The sequence below is a fragment of the Amblyomma maculatum genome, chromosome 1 (genome assembly GCF_055883805.1).
Source record: "Amblyomma maculatum isolate TAMU_Amacu chromosome 1, ASM5588380v1, whole genome shotgun sequence".
NCBI lineage: Eukaryota > Metazoa > Arthropoda > Arachnida > Ixodida > Ixodidae > Amblyomma > Amblyomma maculatum.
Window position 1 is genome coordinate 377101230 of NC_139344.1, and position 19833 is coordinate 377121062.

Consider the following 19833-nt stretch of genomic DNA (forward strand, 5'->3'; position numbering starts at 1 on the left):
AAGTCCAGTGTACAATTTCGGATACATCTGAAAGCAGTGCACTGATTACAATTTATTTCTATAACATAACATTTGATAATGTACGTTTTCTATAGCATTCTTAATGAACTGTTTAGGAAGCTAACAACAGCTGTCATTCAGCATTCCTGTCATAGCTTTACTGAAAGCAATGACTTACTTGCTAAAGTCTGTGACGCCACTTGCGGATCATTGCGCACTGGAATGCAAGAAAAATATAGATGGATTTATTTTTCTTTGTATGGTTACTTGCAAAAATTATAATTTTCATGCGAAATTTTTAACGTTACAAAAATTCTTAATAAATGCCCTTTATTATGATGCGAGACATTCCTTTTAGCGACTGAGGTGAACAAAAAAATAACGGCAATAATTTTGGCCTGTTTAACCACGCAGGCAATGCGAACGTTGGCAGAAGCGAAGACAAGAGCCTAGAATGATCTTGATTGATAAATTCTACCTTGAGAATGAAGCTGACACCAAGCTAAGGACATTGTGGTTGTAGACATTGCTTCCGTGGTCTGTGTAGAGAAGCTCACTGTGCTGCAATATCGGCAAAACTGGCACTGCTGGACTAACCGCTGCCTAGTAGAGTACACGCCTTAAGCCAGAAGGCGAATTTTTGGTTTTCGCAGAGGGTGCCATACATGCCTCGCATGTTTTGCTATATTTGTTTCAGTTCGTGGTGAAAGCAAGTTGCGTCAGCTGTGTAACAATGTACACCAGACCAATTCTTTAACAGTACTGCACGAGCGACGACCGTACGGAGTCGCGGCGCCAGAAGACGCAGGAGATGACAAAGCAAGCGAAGCCAAAGGCTTGCCCCTAATTCCTGCTGCTGCATTGAGTCTCGTCTGCTAGGCTGTTCTGATAGTGCGAAGCAGCTCCTGCCAAATCGGCTGGTATGTATCGGCGCTCGAAGGAGCTGCCATTACTTGTTTTTATCCGCTGTAATGAACATTTGCAATAAGGAACTTAGTATATGCACAATAACTATTTGCACTGATTACTTTCGGAACAAATTATTGCCGAGGACATTAAAATATCGGCATAGTGATTGCTTCGAAAAAAAAAAAAAACCTCCTCGTGAATGTACCCGCAAATGCAACCGGGGTGTGTGTAGTAATTGAACGTTACAAGTCTGCACCAATCAAAGCCACAAATATAGAGCAGTTAGAGCAAGCGTTCCCTGAACTCGGAAGAAAACGTGATCCCAGGGGCTGCTCCCGATGGAGCAGAACCGCCAAGCAGATGACACTTGCTCGAGCAGCATAACTCTTGCTCCCTCTCCCGATTTCCGCTCTGCTTCGTCTCGTCGTCGCTGCACTGGGCAGTCGATTGTCATGCGGTACTGTTAAATAATTGTCAGGGCGTACGTGTAGTGCAAAGAATTTCCTGTAAAATAGTTAATGGATGTGAGATGGCTTTTACTATCCACAAAGCAATTCAAATACATCTTATAGCCTCTACTCATCCCCAGGAGTTGCATAAATATGTCACTTTACTACTGGTAGTAATTGCCAATGCAACCAATAGGCAAAGCGAAAGTCGTTCGGCAGACATATTGATATTCTTCCATTATAGAAACACTTCTGAAATTTATTACTCTGAGCTACTTACTCCCCATTGTCCACGCCATGACTCATGTGACGAGAGTTCATGAGATGGAAATGAAGTTTGGGCACACATACACACCTTCTGCCTGGCGCAGCGCCCGTAGCCTGGCGAACGGCTCGGCACTGCACTGTCCCTCGTAGTCGTCGAGGTCGACGTCGTAGGCGGCCACACAGGCCCGCGGGTAGTTGGCCAGCGCGTGGCTCACTTTACTGGACAGCAGCGGGTCGTCCTCGTGGCTCTCGACGCGGCCTCTGCCCAGCCGCACCACCGACAGCGCGTCGAGGTTGGCCATATCGGTGGGACGCCATTCGGCACCCTTGCACACCTGCCGTCCGCAGTCGGGCTCATTATGTTACTGAATTCATTTTGTCAAGCGCGTGAACGCTCTTATTATTGCTCTTTCTCCCCTACAGAAGCTACTTCATCACTGACTGGCTAATTTGTGAAAAACAATAAAACCAAAGATCCTGACGGACGCTGCTTTGACGTTGATAGTATGACATGCTGTGAGGTCAACATCACGGGTATACTATAGTTCTTTAGATACTAGCTTTAAAGAAGCATAAAAAGAGTGCAGGATCGAATCTAGGCTGCGGCGGCCGCTTTTCGGTGGAGGCGCCCATGTGCTGCGCGATGTCTTTCCAACTACGGCGTCTCTCATAGCCTGAGTCGCTTTGGGACATTAACGCCCATAAACGAAACCAAATTAAGGTGGCAGCAAAAGCAGCGTAGCTCTCTCCTGTCACACCATGTATGAAGGTTTTTAAATCCAAATTTCTTGATTCACACGTGTCATGATAATTTTTCAGATGGGTTTTAAGCAGCACAGACAGCTCTACATTTTCAGTTGTCGCGAACGATGAAAAGCTTTATTGGTGGTTGCTTTCAACAGTCAGCAGTCATGCGGCCTTATCACCATGATTGCGCGTACGAAAGGATATTCTGTTCTTAGTTTTTGTTTTACGCTCGGTATCGCGAGACGCGATATCGCTGAGTTGCGCCGAGATGCATCTCGAATTATTCCAGCCATTAGGTTTTATTTCCACAATGTTCCAATTTATGCTGGTCACCTTTACGGCTTTAGTAAGATGTTTGTTCGCTGACTTCAAACTGAGCGCTGAGTAGCGCAGCGGGCATCCGTAGTTTGACGATCGCCAAGCAGGCTTGCTGTTATCGCCACCACCGAATCGCTTATTTCTTTCGCGGGTGCAGGTAAGCCCAACAACGAGTTCCTTTTTGTGCACTCCCACACTTTTCATTTTTTGCCATCGGCCATATCATCTCCATCTGACTATATAGAACCATCGATTGGTAAGTTACTTCAGAGCAAGCAAGGAAGCTGTCTGGAACGCGTAATAACGTTGCTGTTAAGTTAGTGCTGCACGTCTGATGATATGGTGCCGTCAAATCAATGCTGCCTTAAACCTCTAACCTGGGCCCGTATTCCGAGTTTGCGTCGTTATCAAAAGTGTCGCTATCTCCCCGACCTCAAGTCACCTGAGTGGTGGAAACGCCGTAACATGATGTTCCCACCTCTTCCGGTTCTGTACATAGTGGCAACACCCGGTTCCGGTGTTACGACCACTCAGATAGCTCGAGGTCACGTGAGACAGCGACACTTCGATAACGACGCAAACTCGGAATACGGGCCCAATATGCACCCCTTGACTTGAATGAGGTATATAAAAGCTGGAAATCTCCACGCACGTACCTGCATGTAGGATACTGCATCGCTTCCAGTGCAGGTGCTCGGCACGCGTTCCGCGTCCCGGAACAGGACGGCCCCCATGCCGACCGAGAAGCAGGTGGTGACGTACTGGCGGTGGTCCACGAGCAGGCTGCTCATCCAGGAGAGCGCTTGGCTGATGGGCACAGTGGGTGAAGGCTGGAGGCCCGACGAATAGAACACCGACGAGTACCCCGTGCGGCAGCTGTTGCTGTTGCGACTCTCGTAGTGAGTCTCGAGGACCAGATAGTCGAGATACCTGCGTTGATCGGTTATTGAGAGCGTGACCCCGAAAGCTGCAACACACTGATGAACCAATGTGGAAACAGGTTGTGCAACAAATTTAAATTGCTCTAGACGCTTACGTCAAATTTTCATGCATTTTTGCAGAGTGACTCACGGGGTGATAGCAGCCAGACGACCAACGACGAGGTTAGACGGGACGTCCCAGTCGCGCACGAAGATGGCTCCCAGGAATTCGAACTTCTCCGGCGCCAGCGCAGCGTGCACCTCCTGCGTCCAGTCGTTAGTGAAATGTCGGTTGGAAAGTGTTCTATGCGATTTTCGGAAGCACGCGAGCGGCACAGGAGAGCCTCGATACGTGGTATTATAAAAGCGCATAGTGATGGCAAAAAACTATAGAAGCCACCAGCTATCACTGCCCTTCAGAAAAAAAAAATAGTGGTGGAGGCGAATGGGCAGACCTTTTTCACTCATTTTGTTTTCTCGTTCAAGCCTAGGCGTACAAACAGCTCACGTGCCGTTTTTCTTTCCCACTCATTCGAGCAGGTAAGCGGCGAAGCATTATCGTTCACCTGAAGATTGAGGGGAACCACAAACCGGTCAAAGCACGTAATGTATCTGAACTGCCAGCACAGTTAAGGTCCCCGTAGAATGGTGCTATTCGTTATCTTGAACCGTACTTTCAAGCACCATTGCTGTGTGGCGGAAGTGCTTTTGAGAAACTGAAGCGTGTTCGAATGTGCCTCGTCTTCGGAATGATAAGTTCCACTGATACGACTATTTTACAGACGTTAAAACACTTGTCCAAAGAATGGTCTCAATGCATGCTCTCAGTCGAACCAGTTTGTGCGCGCGACATCTAGCGACAACGCCCGGTTCGAGACAGACCGGGTGTGAGCACAGAAGGCCAAATTGGCATCACTGTCTGCATTTTAAGGGTTCGCTGGCTTCCACTGGTTTGCCATACGCTTCGATGGTCAGAAGCGCTGTCATGAGGCAATGAAATGGTGATCGCCAAAGCTTCCGTACAGAAAAAAAATTAGGGCTATGCATACCTACTTATCACATTATTCAGCGGATTGCCAGGTGCGGCTGAGAGATGTGGAGTAGCTGGCTTATTTCGGCATTTCACAGGCTACAGCCCAGTGATGCGTCTCAGAGGTCCGTTTAAATAGCCTTGCGCTGGCATGTATACTGACTCCTCTTTAGCGCTGTCATTAATCTCCTTGTATATTATTCTGAGCTCCACTTACGTGTCGAACCACCGAGTATCATACAATGCCCTCATTGCAGTGGCGTCTACACTGACATGTCGGACCGAATCTTAGGGATTCGTAGCCTTGTCCAAAGCAACCGTAATAAGGTAGCTCTATACTCCTCGAAAATGGTGGTCATGCGAGATATTGCACTTTTCGATCCCCGGCGTTTTGTCGTGCCAGCGTTCCGTGGCAATGGTACCATTTATTCGGCACACCTCCATTGCAGTACTTATCGTGCCTCGTGATAATCCTCGGGCATCGTACGAACACCGGCTATCATCATTGTCATCATCAGCCTGACTATACCCACTGCAGGGCGAAGGCCTCTCTCCTACTCATCCAATTAACCCGGGCTTGTGCTAGCTGCATCTACTTGGCCCCTGCAAACTTCTTAATCTCATCCGCCCACCTAACTTTCTGCCGGCCCCTGCTACGCTTTCCTTCCCTTGGAATCCAGTTTGTTACCCTAAGCGACCATGAGTTATCCTCTCTTCGCTCTACATATGCCGCCCATTCCCATTTCTTCTTGATATCGACTAGAATGTCAGTAACTTGACTTATTTCTCTGACCCAATCTGCACGCTTCCTATCTCCTAACGTTACTCCTACCATTTTTCGTTCTATAGCCCTCTGCGTTGTCAACTTAAGTAGAACCCTTTTTGTAGCCTGTTTACGCTTTCCCTTAAATAAAAAAAGCAAAACATAGCGAGGGAAAACGCTTCGTATTAGATCCGCGGACAGCGCAGTCACCACAAAAAGTACTTTTGACTTCACAAGGAGATAACGAAGTCACCGCCGCCAGCAAGCCGCAAAAAGACGGAAAATCCTATCAGGTTGGGCACACATGCTCGCATATAGCCTGTGTCGAAGCAAACGTTATCGTTAGATATCGCGCGTGTAACCCAGAAGCAATAAGTTCATGCGCTGCGGACATGGTTCCAGGCTAGCGTTCCGCCCTCTGTAAGACTGTCGCTGACATGCATTCCGAAACCTAGATTTCAGTGCTGCACATACTCCACTCTGTTTAGAGCTATTCAAGACGACTCAAGCCGATTCAAATAAAGCCTTAATAGCGGCGTCGTTAGACGCTGTCTGCTTGCCTTGAAGACGGGAACCAGGTCAGAAAGCTTATCCGATGTGGTGTCGATGCCTAGTGTGGCGATGCCGTGGAATCCAGACAGCTGGATGAACTTGAGCAGCAGCGAGGCCACACGGCGCGCATCGACGGGTGCGCGCTGCTGTTCGAGGCCGGCAACGGCGACCAGCACTCGCTGTCGCGTCACCTCGACCAGCGTACGCAAGGCCACGAAAGTGGGACCTGCAGGACGCCACACCACCGCCTATGTCGCCAAAGCTAAGCAGGCATATGGAGAAGTAGATCACAGGCACCAGAGATGCGCCGTAAATTAAATAAAATTAATTTGTAGAAAAGTGAAAGTAAATTAGGACGGAACAGATATGATTTCTCCATGAAGCTTTGGCTAGATCATTGTCTTGTAGGAATGTAAAAATAAAGAACACATTAAAATAAAACGTTGCAAGCTTGGTTCGGAAAATGAGGAGAGAGAGCGGAAAAAATAGCGTGGAGTTAATTTGTTGCGCAACAGGTCAAGATTGGTGATGACTCTGACCGTTGACGGGCGTGATGGTTCCGGTAACGGGGTTGAATGCCACATCACGGTAGACGATGTGCGTGCAGTGCTGGCGCGGGTACTGGATGGGGTTGTTCAGCGAACGGGAGACCACGCACAGTAGTGGGCGAGGCGGCACCGAAAGGCCTGCAAGACAAAACCCGGCGGAGGGGTGGTTCGGGCATTTGTTTTGTTTAATGTCATCCCCCCCCCCCCCCCTCACCCGAATTTGCTACCCGTGCAAAACTTATTCACGCGAGAATTTATAGCGAATCTATTTCAGTCTCCAAAATATAATTTTGACCCATTTGTCTATTTTAAACGTTATCTCTTTTTGCCTTTATTCTGAGCAAGAATTACTTGACCTGAGAAAAATTAAAAGGAAAACACCCGTAGCTTTTCTTGTTAGCTTAGTGAGCGTGCAGTGGGGCATGTTTCGCCTTGTCTGTAGATTCATACCTGGATATCCAAAAATAGTACTGTTCGCTTGTTTTCGTTTGCTTTTGTTTTTATTATTGTCCTTCGTTTATGCCTTATTTTGAGTCAGAATAGCTTGCACTGTGTGAATGAAACAAAATTGCACATTATATCGCTGTTTTAATATTAGTTCAGGTGGTTGTACGGGTATAATAACGAAAGATAAATAAGAACTAAGTGAAAGGTTGAAGAAAAACAGTACTGCATTGGCGTAATGGTTTTCAAAAGATTATGGTCTTTCGCATTCGCAGCACCAGAATGCGCGTGGAGCCTTCAGCATGCTTGCAGTGCTATCGAAAAAGCGATATCTTAAGGGACGAAGGAACTTTAGTGCCAACAATAATGGTTTGATGAATACAATAGAAGAGCGTTTTGTAAAAGTGGCTTCAGTGCTAAGCAATGCGGATAGCCAAAATGACCTTGAATACACTCGTTTCAGGATACCCGTCCTAAAAGGAAGACCACAGAAACCGGTGTAATCTTTCTAAGCTACCTAGGGCCGATATTGCACGGCAGATCAAACAGTTGATATAGGTGAAGAGACAATTTAGTCCAGTTACTGTTAGAATTCATTATATCTATGTGGATTAATCTAAAATCTATATGCTATGCGAGACATGTATATGTTGACATCTATGTGACATCTATATGTTATGTGACATCCACATCAAGTCATGTTCTGACTCAAGAAATTCTCACTTACCATGCAGGCTGCCCGTAGTGTTCAGTCCATCTATTCTGTCCGCTGAGAGAAAGCAAACAGTTTGGCCGAGTCCAGTCAAGACCACGTTCAAACAGAGTTTGAAACCAATGAAGAAGACTTACCGGCATGGCGTGCATCTGCCAGAGAGAAGCTTCCGGAAAAATTGGACCAGGGCCCTGGGTTGAACATTTAGGAAACTGTCAACATTGCGCGTAGAGCGAGCCGCCCAGTCATGCTTCAACGCACACTTATACTGCATGCAACTCGTTTAGTGGTGCTCTCGCTACGAAAAAAAAAAAAAAAAAAAAAAAAAAAAAAAAAAAAAGATGTCTCCATTGGTCAGTGCAATAAGGTTCTTAGGCCTATGATACATGCATTCGAGTTAAGCAAGAGAGGATGGTGCTCATGCCTGGCTGATGGGCGATGGGCATCGCAGGACCTGCACAATCAAGAAAAAAGAAACCGGTAAGTTAAAGAGTGTGTACGAGCTCCTGTCTGCATGTCCTGCGGCGCAACAAATACATTTCATTTTCTCCAGCGTCGCAAAACGCATATTTAGCGAAGTTCACTCAGTCTGTGGACTTAGAGTACACAATGACTTGTAAGACGTTGGAAGGATGTGGCGTAAAGGGTGCATGTTTGAATAACACAAACTCATATCAGCCAGCTGAGTTTTACAGTGACCATTTTTAGCACTAGCACAATTGCAAGCTTCTAGTAAGCGTCTTAGTCGTACTTAAGTTGCCTTATGTCTAGTGGGACTGTATATAAATAATGGTCGACATCATTCCGTGGAACATTCCTTGCCTTGCCGTGTTGCTGTATTTTAAGCAGCCAGCAGATTGATTCAAACCAAAGTCACTGTCACCGACGCCTGCGACCATACGTCAACTTTCGGATGGGAGCTCCGTGGAAGACTTTTTAAAGGCCAGCGCTCGATCTCTACTCACGTCCGCTGGAGAGTGGGTGCTGTTGCTTGTCGTCTTTGGGGACGCCGAACAGGACGACAAGCGCCATGAACACGGCGCCCGCGATGACTGCGAACAGCCGGCATGACAGCAGGCCCGATTGCCTGCATAACATTCACCCCGCCTCCACACAGTAAGGTGAGGTGCTGTCGTTTCCTCCGGCGACGGCTAGCTACGTAACGACGATTAGTGCTGGCTTCTTAGAGAAGCCTATCCTCCAAATGATTCTACTCTCTTAATCGTTAAGCAATGTTCTCGAAAATAAAATCTGTGCATTCTATTTCATTATTGAAGCTGTGAAAGCCCTCCGGATCCGGAAGGTCTCGTCATTCACTGGCTGATATGGGCTAACCTATGGGGAAGCCTAAGGCTTAGCAGTAGCACGGGGAGAAATCGCTACGCTTCTTGGACGCAGGCTCTTCATTAGATAACGCCAAAAGTGATCTCAACGCAGAGTGGTTCATGTCGGAGGGTCGACACCGTGGCGTAACCAATGAACTAAGCAATGGATGAGGTCTTGAACCGACCTCAATATCCTGTAGAACAGAATCGCAGCGAGACATACTATAGGGCAGCTGTGAAAAGTGGGTTATCATTTACTTAATTTAATATGAATGCATTTTTTGTCACGTCACCCTCGCCACACCACACACACTTTGTACTTTTTATGAGAATAAACTGAACTGAAACGGAAGCTTGTTCTACATTTCACTGTACACATACTTCCAAATGGTAGGATGAGGAGGCGAGGAGCTCCCGTTGTGTATGTAGGGATGTCTAAGACAAGATTGTAGGTGAACTGGTTCACGTCGTGATCCGCATGATGATAGCCAACACGGCTTATTGTGCAGTGACACAATTTACAGCAAACATACTTTCACGCCACCAGTTCCATAAGATCGACAGTTTTTATAATTAGTCTATAAAACAGAGGAATTAAGGCAGGGTGGGATAATAAGGGGGGAGCAGGGAGGGGCACGTTTTTTTTTTTTTTGATAAAAAAAAAAAACAGAAATCGGAAGAGGAAGAAGTTGAAACTTCAGAAATTCCGTTCGTTCCTTTTACTTACCCTTCATCGTCTGAATCCTCTGCAAAATAACAGGTGCATAAACCATAACTAATGACATTCATGAACTAATAAGCATGAATATAATGCAATGCATGCAAGCTACAGTGAGGCTGCTGCACAAACTTGTGTTAGGCTTTACTTGCTCATTCACGACGGCTGCCGAACAAACGAGGCGAGTGCTAACGAGCGGCCGTTATGCCAGCTACAGAACGTTCCTTAAATATAGAGAACGCCCTCCGATGACATCTATGAGAAGTATGCACGCCCATGAGTGACATATAGACGGGTTTATATAAGCCTTGTACCTTTTATTGGCGTTTATTTCAACCCAATCTGCTTGCAGCCAAGCGAAGCTATGTCTTGCTTGAAAATATATCTAGTTTCTTCGGTATATGAAGGTTTTTTCTGGGTTAAATTGTTGGTCCAGAATATATTAATGCCTTAGATACACCTCGAATGCGCTCGAAAGGCTTGTGGAGTTTTAACAGAGAAGGTGTGCAGTGAGCCACTGGTAGGTACGCGGACTGCAGCAATATCGATATCTAAAAGACATGAAACACGATGCAAAGCTGGGCGTTTTTTTGTCTATTTTCATCCCCGCTGACAGTGCACTAGAATCAAATTGCAGAACCCAACAATAGCTGGCGCCGTATAAAGTCGGTGAAATCATGTCCAACCGATCTTACCCCCCCCCCCCCCCCAAAAAAAAAAAATACTCTCTAACAACCCTTTCTGATTAGATGCAGGATAGGTCTCTCGCTTGATCGCACCGCCTTTCGGTTCGCTTCATGCGGGAGACCGACGAGGAGGCAGTGAAGTACGCGAGCTAGTAGAAGCGGCTACGTTACGTTTTCTCTAGCTGAGGCAGATGGGCTGGATTCTAACGTTCCGACAAGTGGACTTGACCTTGCCAGCCGAAGACTAATCTTTTTGTCGAAATGTAGTCTCCCGGTCTAAGACCCCGCGCCCGCACTACGCTCAGTATGAGTTGTTAAGATGCCAACCACGCCTGATTTGTTAGCGGATCCAATCTCGGTTGTAACACTGAATGCCGGTGCTGCTTGTTGCGGGGAATCGCAGGAAGGGCTTGCGCAGGGGAGGTATGCGCTCGAGGAACGCGGCCAAGTGACAGAGGCGGCTGCTTTTGCGTCACTCACGCTTCTCGACGTGGGTGTCTTGTCCCTGTTCGGCGCCTTCCGCCATGCTGGCTGCCCCGGCGTCGTCCTCAGGCAGCGTTCCAGGCCGCGCAGATCCCGCCCGAGCTCGTGTAGCGCCGCCCACCCCGGAACACCAGCTGCCGGGCCACGCGCACCGCAGCTCGGGACAGGGATCTTCTTTTTCTCCTTCTTCCCGCCTCTGCGCATAGTCACATACTCGCAGCGGTGAATTGACCAGAGTTCAATGCATTTGTGAGAATTGAACACATGATACCGACTTTGACTGTATAATAATAATAATAATAATAATAATAATAATAATAATAATAATAATAATAATAATAATAATAATAATAATAATAATAATAATAATAATAATAATAATAATAATAATAATAATAATAATAATAATAATAACAATAGTAATACTAATAATAATAATAATAATAATCAAGCAATCAATCTTTATTTAATGTGCGCAGGAACAACCATGTGGTCTTCGTGCTGCTGCACAAAAAAAAAAAGAAAAGACAATGCACACGCAAGTTTTACACACACAGGTAGAACACAAAAGGAGAAACAAATAACAAATGAAATGAAACTGACACGAAAAGTGTCAAGAAAAGAAAGAAAACAATGAGTAGCATGTCTTATATGCACATTCAGGGAATTGTAGAGCACATCACGAAAAAAAAAAAAAACTGTACATAGCGAAAAAAAAACAAAAACAAATAACTGACATTGATTACAGTAATAGAAATATACATAAAATAAACAACCCTTCCAGGTGCAACAAGTGCGTGGTACTTAAAACACAGGCTAGAAATACAGGGAAATACAATAAAGAAATATAATTGAACGCGGGACAGTAAGATTAAATAATAATAATAATAATAATAATAATAATAATAATAATAATAATAATAATAATAATAATAATAATAATAATAATAATAATAATAATAATAATAATAATAATAATAATAATAATAATAATAATAATTTCTTTATTTCTATTAATGATGGAGGGGACTGCGGGTAAAAGTTGCTTTAGAAGCAAGCGACCTGACAGAGTCCGCAGCCTCCTTTACAAGGCAAGGAACGATAGAAAAGGAAGCAGACGTATTTAGCACTTAGCGAAAATATAGGCAAAATATAAAATTATAAAAGAGAGACAAATCACCTGAAAATCGCTGCTTAGCTATTTAAGAAACCATAATGAATAAAAAGTTCGTGTAATACTCGTACATGACATGTATGAAAATCAAGACCTGATTTTTGAAAAGAATTTAAAGTGTTGGTAATGTGTATGATATTTTCTGTGTAAAATAAATAGCTCGCGGAGTGACCACTTTTCACTGTTCTGTGCATCTTGTGACATAAGAATGTGTGTTCCTGGCAATATTAGATAATTCGTGAAGAGATTTTGGATTTTCTTTTACCTCCAGTTTAAAAGCTTGTCTTAATTTGTAGTTACCAAGGTTAAACACAGGTATTATATGTGCTTTCGGAAATAACTCTAACGTGTTGGCATTCTAAGGTAAGTTAAATAGTGGTCGAACAATTGTTTTCTGCAATATATGTATCTTCTCTAAATTCGTACGTGTTGTGTTGCCCCAAACGAGCAAACAATAATATAGCGTACCAAAAAAGAAGGTGTTATAAACAAGAACCTTTATTCTTTAAGGTATTAGAGCTCTCAGTCGCACCATTATACCAACTACACGAGATAGCTTGCCCAAAATTGATTCTATATTTATATCCCAATCCATACTATGTGTGAAATAATTCCAAGTATTTTAAAACTATCTACAATTTTTATATCTTGCTCATCATAAATGAGATTGATAGAATTGATTATTTGCTTAGAAATGGGCCTACATATTGCAGCTTTTGTCTGGTTTGTATTGATTTGTTGACAGTTTAGTTTCGACCATTCATGAAGAATTTTCAGAGCAGTATTAGCTTTATTCTGAAGGCTGCTAGAATGAGATGATGAAAAAAAATATACTGTATCATCTTCGTACAATACGTATTTCGCATCTCTATAAATATTTATTAGATCATTTATATACACAATAAACAAGAACGGGCCTAAAATACTGCCTTCAAGAACGCCTCTGGTGATATGTTTTAAATCTGAGCGGCTATTGTCTATTTAAACATACTGACTTATAACTTATAAAATCTTACCTTGATAATCGCTAAGTTTTAAGTTAATTATTTAGGAATTAGTGTTGCTGAAATAATTTGGAAAATTTTTGAGGTGATAGAAACAGTACCAATAAAATAAGAATATTAAAAAATATAGAAATAAAAGTTGTAAATATAATCCAGCCAGAGAAAGTGCTAACAAACAAATCTCTCGGTCTTAATAATATAGCCATGGAATAACTCATACGCCGGGTTTAGGGCATGTCCTTTGACTTTTGCGCCAAAGGGGAAGACAGGTATTGTCTGCAATGAACTGTGGCCAATACCCCACTGTGGGTATGTGCCATATGCACCAAAGGAGAACAAGAAGAAAAAGAGCGCTCGCACTTGGCCCGCCGCGATTCATTAAAAATCATCTCATGGTCATCGAACATCAGCTCTCTGTTCTTTTTGTTCATCGGCTTGCCGCCCCGTAACAATATAATGCTCTATGGTTTGCGAGTGCTCACATAACGAACAAAGAGTCGACTGCGTGAATATAAAGCGACATAGGCAAGGAATTCTGCAACGCAAGAGTGTCATGGAGACCTCACATTGCTTCGACCTACTATACCGGATCTGCGCAAACACCGCCTGGCGGTCGGCGGAAGAAGACGTGGTTGAGAACGGCGCACATTTTGAGTTTTCTTGTCATTTGTAATTGCTACAATTTTCAAAGTTCCCGCTTGGCTCTAACATTTTTCGTAATCGCCTGAGGAAATTTGCTTGTATATGCCACTACCCCTTGACCAATCTCCCGTGTGGATATGTGCCATGTTTCAAGAGACCTCGCATACAATCTTCCCAGCCCTTCTGTTCGTATTTATATCATGGTCACTAGAGAGAGAGAGAGATCAATTTAATAAGAAGAAAAGTGGAGAGGTGGGACGGTGGTAAAGAGACCCTGGTCTGCTATTACAGACTGGGAAGGGTTGAAGAGGATGTTAAAGGAGAGTTATGGTGTGAATGAAGGGTGATTATGTCATAGGTCTACAACATTTAGATCGATGCTTTAGTCTAGCCAATTAATAATGTCTTTACTCATTGTATGAAGAAATTGGCATGGGCAGGACATGTAGAGCGAAGAGAGGTAACTGATGGTCCAAAAGTGTTAAAAATTGGATGCCAAGGAAAGGAAAGGTTAGCGGAAAAAGTCAGGTGGGCGTATGAGTTTAAGACTTTTGCAGGGGTCAAGTGGATGCTGCTAGCAAAGAACCGAGTTAACCTGAGGGATGTGGGAGAGGCCTTCGCTCTGCAGTGGGTATAGTCCGGCGTATGACAATGATGACTTTGATGAATTGATTCATGAATTGATGAACTGATCCAAGCAGCTATGAACAGCACCTATCTGGCTTCCATGGGATAGGGCTCACCACATGTTCATATGTTTGGTTACATTTAGCTAGGATATTAGCCAGCCGTAACTTTTTGTTATAGTTGTAGGATGCTAAGCCTGCGTGCCATAGGAGTAAGTGTCTGACTCAGAACGCAACGGTCCTGGCAGCCTGATTCTGATATCACCTTCCCATATGAAAAAGAAATTACCGAGTTGGTGACTCCTCCTAAACCTACTTCCAGTCGGTGTAAATCCATGTCAGCTGTCAGCTACCACCTTCCAGCACCATGCTCGTAACTGTGTAGCGAAAGCTACACTGGCTACGAAATTGCGATTTCGCTCCGGCCGCACTTTGAGGAGGCACACACCCGTTGTCAAGCAACCGCCGCAGCTGGAGGATGCCGCACGCTCGCAGCGCCATCTGGCATCACCACTGGGACGATCTCCTCACGAAAAAACACAGATAAAGTCCACACTATCCCTAGGATCCCCAGCCGAGCGCTTTACCACCTGCGCCACGTCGCGGATATTTTTTTTTTTTTTTCAGAATGGTATTTATTAGATGCCTTTAAATGTACGAAAGAGCTATATACATTACTTACAAAGTAATCAGCTTTTTGCCGGAAATTCAATTGAAACATACAACACCATACCCCTCAACTACAATACGCCTTAGCACAGCTTCACTAAAACGGTGGCAAGGAAACACAACGCATCAATAATGACAGCCAGTTTGGTTGACAGTCACTACCTTTGTAAGTGTCTCTCAGCTGATACATGATCTGGCTGAAATGAGCAATGGGGAAAACAAGAGTCTCAGCATTCCGATCCAACATACGCGTTTTTCGCAGGCTGTTGCAGCTCAAGGAGGAAAATTACATCAAAAGATTCATGGTCATGTTCGCTGGCCATTAGGTAACACACAGTGCGCATTCAAAATAAAGTATTTCTTCAGTGTTCTTTATAGAACGTCTCAAAATAATACCGCATCTTTCCAGGCAATAAAATAGTTTTCGATGGTTCCAGGTATATCGCATAGACGACAGTTAGCAGCAGACACTTCAACAGAACTTCGGCGTGAAGTTTAAAGAAAAACGATTTAGTAGAAGGCGAGGTCATTTTGCATGCTCTTTACAGCACATTATGCCCCATACATTTAGTATAGAGAGAACGATATAATGGCGGCGGGGACAACATAGATATCAATTTTTGTATAAATGTTTTCTTAAATCGGAGAATAAATATTCATAAGAAAATCGAATTGCCAGAAAGCGCACTGAATCGTAAACGTTTTTCAAAACCAAATAATAAAGGCCGATTGGTAAAATTGGAAGAGACCACTAAGTTGGGAATAAGGTTCACAAAGTGTTCTTGCACGGATGCTCTGATAATTGAATGGGAGCTTTTACGAAAAAAAAAAAAAAAAGACACGAGAAACTAACTGAATGACATAGGGATGTGTCAAACCTAATCCGCCACCAAAAACAGGCCTGAATAGGTTATCGCACCGCATTGGCTCAAAACTGGAGGACCATATCAACGTCGCAAACGTTCGGCCAAAACTTTGAATGTAGTGCCTCGTGCAAAACATAATAAATTTCTGTTGCCAGGAACATGTTACAGGCCTGCGCTCGACTCAAAATTGATGAGCGGTGCGCAACAAAAGTCTGAGCATATCTTTGGAGTGCCGGGACCCGCTCTTTCCAGTAGCGCCCACTAGACTTGAATGCATGAAGGGGAAGTCGAAGATATTTAGGAGAAATACGAGATCATCAATTCCAGTATAATGAGTCGGCATTACTCTGCATGAACCAAACCACAGACTCGAACTTTTAGACCTATTCATTTCAGCGCCAGAGGCAATGCCAGACTGCTAAATAGTGGTTATAATTTTGTATATGCTGGGTTTACGACACGACACACTTCTTACGCAGGGTTAGCGCTTATCTAACAAGTACTCTGACCGCTACACTTATCATCAGACGTTAGTTGCTATCAAGAAAGCACCATATTAGGTCAAGAACATATAGGGGATGGAAACGTAGCAATTGTCGCCTTCAGCAGCTGTCGGATGATTTTGTAGCATGTAAGTGCTAAAGTTTCTCGACAGGCCCTCACAACCATTACCAAACACAGCCAAACCAAATTATGTATGCCTTCCCCCTCTTAATCTGCAGATTCATTCGTGTTAAGCAATTTGGAAGAGGTTGTTTAAAGTACTCACACAAAGGTTATAAACTGTTGGACGAATAGAATAGGCACGCAACTTTAGAAGACTCGCCCAAATGTCTGTGCCCGTGGTGTCGTGTTCGTGTTGCTATGCCTCCTGTCGTCTCCCTATTCTATCTTCTTCCTACTCATAAGGACTATCGACCTGAACCAAGAATCCCGTAAGACCATCGCTCTTTAGCGGTTCAAAATAAATCGCTCCACATACTTAGTTTGGCTAGCTATCCACGGAAATTAATGAGCTGTGTAACAATCACTCCTCAAATTGCAATCTGCTAGATTTCAAGTTACCTTATCTTATTGCACTTGACTGGTTGTGACTACTATTTTCGCGTCCTAGGAAAAAGCAAATATGCTTCAACTGCGAGGAGCCTTTCTGGGTTTTCCTTCAGTATGTACGGTGGCAAAGCATTGCGATGCACGACGAAAGGGAGGCCTTTGAAGGAATGGATTCTCCAGCCGGTGGCTATCGTAAGGAATGGATTCTCCAGCCGGTGGCTATCGTAAGACTTTCTGATGAGTCTCCATTACAACCATTTGAAAATAGAACTCTCGCAAGAGCCACAATCGAACTCAATTTCTTAATAAAACTCAGTGTACGATCACTTATTGTAGGATTCCGGTAATTACATTTGAAGGAAAAAAAAAGGAACTGTACAGGAGACATCGTGCTAAATGTTCTGAATGCTGCACCCGCGTCCCAGTAGTGAACATTATAAGTCATAATACTTCAATATTGTGTTTCGTAAGGAAAGAAACCACGGAAACACCAGCACAAAGGCAAGGCGTCAACGCCTTGGTGGTTGTCGTCCCGCCCCGTCTTGTCATCTTTATTTATTATTTATTTATTTTACAATACTGTGAGCCTTTCTCAGGCTCTGACAGGACTGGAAAAAAAGTATAAACAGCAGGCATAGTGTTCCAAGGCAGCAGGGAAAGCATACAGAGTACACCGTGAATAACACATCAAGGTTGAGGATATTGACAAGCTACGTTAAGACTAGTGAACAACAAAAGAGGGCAGTGAAACAACAACACTACGACAATGACATTTCTTGAAAAAAAGATTCAACGCTGGCAGAAAAAGCATCAGGCGACATATTGTTCATAAACTGGTGGGGCAGGTTGTTCCATGTTTCTATGGAACGGGGAAAAAATGAGAATTTGAACAAGTCACATTTAGCAGAAAACGGTCTTATACACATGTCATGGTTAATTCTTTTAGAGCTATGATAAGGCGGCTTTAGGTACAAATCTATATCTATGTTTTTGCAATTGTTATATAGAAGGAAAAGAAATTTCATGCACGCAGTCTGTCTCCGGCATTCCAACGTCGAAATGCCCGCGCTTTCACGCAGATGTGTCACACTTTCGTAACGTGAGTAACGGTTATATATAAACCGGAGTGCTAGGTTTTGAATTCTTTCCAGCTTTTGTTCAGATAAGATTGATGAGGGTTCCAAACTATTGCACTGTACTCAAGAATGGGTCGTACTAATGTCTTATATGCGTTTAGTTTTACATGCGAGGGTGCAGCTGATAATTTCCGTCGTATGAATCCAAGTTGTCGGTATGCTTTTGTGTATATGTTATCGATATGAGATTCCCAACTCAATTTTTCCGTGATTGTTACTCCCAGGTACTTAACATCTTTACTGCGTGTCACAGCAGATCCTGATAACAAATAAGTAAATGGGAGTCTTCTTCCTAGTTATTGTAATAGATGATGTTTTGCTAACATTTATTCTCATACCCCAAGTGTCACACCAAGAGGCAATGTTATTCAGTGTTAAGGTTAGATTATTTTGGTCATCTTGTGAACGAACAGTAGTATATACAACGCAGTCATCTGCAAACAGCCTCAATACAACATTCTGAGTTACACAGGAGAAAATATCATTGATGTAGATAAGAAAAAGTGTAGGCCCTAATATGGATCCCTGGGGAATGCCTGAACAAACATCAATGTGTCTAATTTAGCATTTTTTATTTCGACATATTGCGAACGGCCTGAGAGGTAAGTGACGATCCACGAAATTATTTTTGAACTAATACCAAATAGACTGAGCTTCTCATATAACTTACAATGTGGAACAGAGTCAAACGCCTTTGCAAAATCAATAAACACTGAATCTACCTGCAGACCAGAGTTAATGGCAGCCGCAAAGTCGTGTGTAATCTCAAGTAGTTGAGTAACGGTTGATAAACCCTTCCTGAAACCGTGCTGGTTTGCATACAGAAGTTTGTTGTTTTCCAGGTAGGTTATGAGTGCTTTGTTAATTACATGCTCCAATAGTTTGCAGCAAGAGCCTGTGAGTGATATGGGTCTGTATGTGTTTACGCAAAGTCTGTTTCCAGTTTTTTTGAAAATCGGGACCACCTTTGCGCAGAGCCAGTCGGTTGGTACGGACGCTGTTTCTATAGATAAGGAGAAGATTTTGTGAAGGAGCGGAGACAGTTGTTGCGCATATCGTTTTAGAAAAGCGTTAGGTAAGCCGTCGGGCCCAGGCGATTTCTTTTCGTCAAGCTGTAACAACAGATTAAGAATGCCACATTCCGTTACAAAAATGTCAGGCATACTCGATTGGTATTCCGCCTGACTGAATTCTGGGGCAGGGGCACGAGTGAACACAGACTGAAAATATTGATTAAAGGCGTTTGCGATACTGTATGCGTCGTATGTAACAGCTCCGTCTATTTCCATTTGATCGATTGATCCTCCCGGCTTTGCCATGTAACGCCAGAACTTTTTTGGCTCATGTGTTATAAAATTGGTCAACGTATTCTTGAAAAAGTTGTTCCTTGCCGTAGAAATTTCAGCTCTAAGCGTTTGAGAAAGCTCACTTAAAATAGCCAAATTGGTTTTCTTTTTACGCATTCTTTGTATCTTTCTTTTGAGGTGAATAATGCTGCGTGTAATCCAAGGTGTCTTTCTATTTACTCGCTTTCTTATAGTTGGGATGAATTTTTCTTCACAATGTGCCACTATTCGTTTTAGCTGCAACCATAAGTCGTTCACGTTCTCAGAGTTCGGGTGCAAGATACCGTCTAGCATTACTTCAATGTAATCTATAATGCTGACATCATCAGCCCTGTGATAGTCCTTAACAGATATGCGGAATACACGGGAGCTTTGGTCGGGGCTGGGGCTTAAGTTATCAAAAGTGAGTAGTACCATTTTATGATCCGAGATTCCATTCTCGATAC